The sequence below is a fragment of the Entelurus aequoreus genome, linkage group LG09 (assembly GCF_033978785.1).
Source record: "Entelurus aequoreus isolate RoL-2023_Sb linkage group LG09, RoL_Eaeq_v1.1, whole genome shotgun sequence".
Taxonomy (NCBI): Eukaryota; Metazoa; Chordata; class Actinopteri; order Syngnathiformes; family Syngnathidae; genus Entelurus; species Entelurus aequoreus.
In genome coordinates, this window is record NC_084739.1 from 65,882,724 (window position 1) to 65,887,723 (window position 5,000).

At 23.5% G+C, this 5,000-nt stretch overlaps 1 protein-coding gene across 5 annotated transcripts in view; it reads right to left on the reverse strand.

Annotated features, from left to right (window-relative positions):
- Positions 1–5,000, reverse strand: part of ebf3b (EBF transcription factor 3b) — a 459,151-nt gene that overhangs the window by 117,309 nt on the left and 336,842 nt on the right. The gene's annotated exons all lie outside the window — the stretch shown is intronic.

A 5,000-nucleotide genomic window follows, 5' to 3' on the forward strand; every position in this document is an offset into this window, starting at 1 on the left:
TTAATGAGAATTCCAACACTACTACAACATTCTAAATATATATTTTCAACATTCATAAATACAGCACAAAAAACCTGTTTATTTATGTTATTTTTTATTTTTTTATTTATTTATAAACCCAACAAAATAATTCACAATAATACCATAATAACACAATTCCAATTCCAAAACCAAACCCGGCCCAGCAACATTCAGAATAGCAATCAACAGAGTCATTGAGAGGACACTCAAACATGACACAAAACAATCCAAAAGTAGTCAAACAAAAATTAATAATATCAACAACGGTATCAATATTAATGAGAATTCCAACACTACTACTACATTCTAAATATTTTGTTCAACATTCATAAATAGAGCACAAAAAAACCTGTTTATTTATGTTATTTATTTTATTTTTTTAATTTATCAACCCAACAAAATAATACACAATAATACCATAATAACACAATTCCAATTCCAAAACCAAACCCGGCCCAGCAACATTCAGAATAGCAATCAACAGAGTCATTGAGAGGACACACAAACATGACACAAAACAATCCAAAAATGAATAATATCAACAACAGTATCAATATTAATGAGAATTCCAACGCTACTACTACATTCTAAATATGATTTTCAACATTTATAAATAGAGCACAAAAAACCTGTTTATTTATGTAATTTTTTATTCATTTTTTAAATGATAAACCCAACAAAATAATACACAATAATACAATAATAACACAATTCCAATTCCAAAACCAAACCAAACACAGCAACATTCAGAATAGCAATCAACAGAGTCATTGAGAGGACACTCAAACATGACACAAAACAATCCAAAAGTAGTCAAACAAAAAGTAATAATATCAACAACAGTATCAATATTTATAAGAATTCCAACACTACTACTACATTCTAAATATGTTGTTCAACATTCATAAATAGAGCACAAAAAAACATGTTTATTTATGTTATTTATTTTATTTTTTTAATTTATCAACCCAACAAAATAATACACAATAATACCATAATAACACAATTCCAATTCCAAACCCGGCCCAGCAACATTCAGAATAGCAATCAACAGAGTCATTGAGAGGACACACAAACATGACACAAAACAATCCAAAAATGAATAATATCAACAACAGTATCAATATTAATGAGAATTCCAACGCTACTACTACATTCTAAATATGATTTTCAACATTTATAAATAGAGCACAAAAAACCTGTTTATTTATGTAATTTTTTATTCATTTTTTAAATTATAAACCCAACAAAATAATACACAATAATACAATAATAACACAATTCCAATTCCAAAACCAAACCAAACACAGCAACATTCAGAATAGCAATCAACAGAGTCATTGAGAGGACACTCAAACATGACACAAAACAATCCAAAAGTAGTCAAACAAAAAGTAATAATATCAACAACAGTATCAATATTTATAAGAATTCCAACACTACTACTACATTCTAAATATGTTGTTCAACATTCATAAATAGAGCACAAAAAAACATGTTTATTTATGTTATTTATTTTATTTTTTTTAATTTATCAACCCAACAAAATAATACACAATAATACCATAATAACACAATTCCAATTCCAAAACCAACCCAGCAACATTCAGAATAGCAATCAACAGAGTCATTGAGAGGACACTCAAACATGACACAAAACAATCCAAAAGTAGTCAAACAAAAATGAATAATATCAACAACAGTATCAATATTAATGAGAATTCCAACACTACTACTACATTCTAAATATGATTTTCAACATTCATAAATAGAGCACAAAAAAACCTGTTTATTTATGTTATTTACTTTATTTTTTTAATTGATCAACCCAACAAAATAATACACAATAATACCATAATAACACAATTCCAATTCCAAACCCGGCCCAGCAACATTCAGAATAGCAATCAACAGAGTCATTGAGAGGACACACAAACATGACACAAAACAATCAAAAAGTAGTCAAACAAAAATTAATAATATCAACAACCGTATCAATATTTATAAGAATTCCAACACTACTACTACATTCTAAATATGTTGTTCAACATTCATAAATAGAGCACAAAAAAACCTGTTTATTTATGTTATTTACTTTATTTTTTTAATTGATCAACCCAACAAAATAATACACAATAATACCATAATAACACAATTCCAATTCCAAACCCGGCCCAGCAACATTCAGAATAGCAATCAACAGAGTCATTGAGAGGACACACAAACATGACACAAAACAATCCAAAAGTAGTCAAACAAAAATGAATAATATCAACAACAGTGCAGTCGTCCCTCGTTTATCGCTGTTAATTGGTTCCCAGGATAGACCACCATTAATGAATTTCGTCAAAAGTAGGAATTATTAGTTATAAATCAAATATACTCATAAATACAACATGACAAAACCTGTTTACTACATTTTCTAATTAATTACTCCAACAAAATAATACAGAATAATACCATAATAATACAATTCCAAAACCAATTCATTCATTACATATATATATTACATATAGTCTAAACAACCTTCCCTAGTCATGGTGCAAAAAGACAAAGGTCAACACAACAAGCTGCTCACTGAACATTGGGAATGTTATGAAAACCGTCCAAACACCATAAAACTTTTCCAAAATGACACCCGTTTAAATCCATCAGAGTGCATGGTGGGAAAATGTCAAACACTCTCCCCACGTATCCGTGTTCGGCTTATTTTAGCTGCTTAATATTTCTGATTAATTGGAAAACTGTAAGAAGGTCGTCACTTTCACTTTCCTTTTTAAAGAAAATTCATATTATGTTTATAAAGTCGTGAAAAACGTGACACATGAGGACTTTGAATATGACCAATGTATGATCCTGTAACTACTTGGTATTGTATCGATACCTAAATGTGTGGTATCATCCAAAACTAATGTCAAGTATCAAAGAAGAGAAGAATAAGTGATTATTACACTTTAACAGAAGTGTAGATAGAAAGTAAGCAGATATTAACAGTAAATGAACAAGTAGATTAATAATACATTTTTTACAGTTTGTCCTTTATAATGTTGACAAAATAATAGGTGTATAAATGACACAATATGTTACTGCATATGTCAGCAGACTAATTAGGAGCCTTTGTTTGTTTACTTCCTACTAAAAGACAAGTTGTCTAGTATGGTCACTATTTTATTTAAGGACTAAATTGCAATAATAAACATATGTTTCATGTACTCTAATATTATGTAATATTATTTAATATTAATATTATTTAATATTATTTAAGGACTAAATTGCAATAATAAACATATGTTTCATGTACCCTAATATTATTTAATATTATTTAATATTAATATTAATATTATTTAAAATTATTTAAGGACTAAATTGCAATAATAAACATATGTTTCATGCACTCTAATATTATTTAATATAATTTAATATTAATATGAATATTATTTAAGGACTAAATTCAATAATAAACACATGTTTAATATACCCTAATATTATTTAATATTATTTCGTATTAATATTAATATTATTTTGTATTATTTAAGGACTAAATTGCAATAATAAACATTTGTTTCATGTACCCTAATATTATTTAATATGATTTAATATTAATATTAATATTATTTAATATTATTTAAGGATTAAATTGCAATAATAAACATATGTTTCATGCACTCTAATATTATTTAATATTATTTAATATTAATATTATTTAAGGACTAAATTGCAATAATAAACATATGTTTCATGTACCCTAATATTATTTAATATTATTTAATATTAAAATTAATATTATTTTGTATTATTTAAGGACTAAATTGCAATAATAAACATTTGTTTCATGTACCCTAATATTATTTAATATGATTTAATATTAATATTAATATTATTTAATATTATTGAAGGACTACATTAAAATAATAAACATATATTTCATGGAACCTAATATTATTTAATATTAATATTAATATTATTTAAGAACTAAATTGCAATAATAAACATATGTTTAATGTACCCTAATATTATTTAATATTATTTAATATTAATATTATTTAATAATATTTAAGTACTAAATTGCAATAATAAAAATATGTTTAATGTACCCTAATATTATTTAATATTAATATTATTTAATATTATTTAAGGACTGAATTACAATAATAAACATGTGTTTAATGTACCCTAATATTATTTAATATTAATATTAATATTATTTAATATTATTTAAGGACTAAATTGCAATAATAAACATATGTTTAATGTACCCTAATGTTATTTAACATTAATATTAATATTATTTAATATTATTTAAGGACAAAATTGCGATAATAAACATATGTTTTATGTACCCTAATATTATTTAATATTAATATTATTTAATATTATTTAAGGACTAAATTGCAATAATAAACATATGTTTAATGTACCCTAATATTATTTAATATTAATAGTATTTAATATTATTTAAGGACTAAATTGCAATAATAAACATATGTTCCATGTACCCTAATATTATTTAATATTCATATTAATATTATTTAATATTATTTAAGGACTAAATTGCAATAATAAACATATGTTTAATGTACACTAATATTATTTAATATTAATATTATTTAATATTATTTAAGGACTAAATTGCAATAATAAACATATGTTCCATGTACCCTAATATTATTTAATATTAATATTAATATAATTTAATATTATTTAAGGACTAAATTGCAATAATACACATATGTTTAATGTACCCTAATATTATTTAATATTAATATTAATATTATTTAATATTATTTAAGGACTACATTGCAATAATAAACATATGCTTAATGTACTCTAATATTATTTAATATTATTTAATATTAATATTAATATTATTTAAGGACTAAATTGCAATAATAAACATATGTTTAATGTACCCTTATGTTATTTAATATTAATATTAATATTATTTAAGGACTAAATTGCAATAATAAAAATATGTTTAA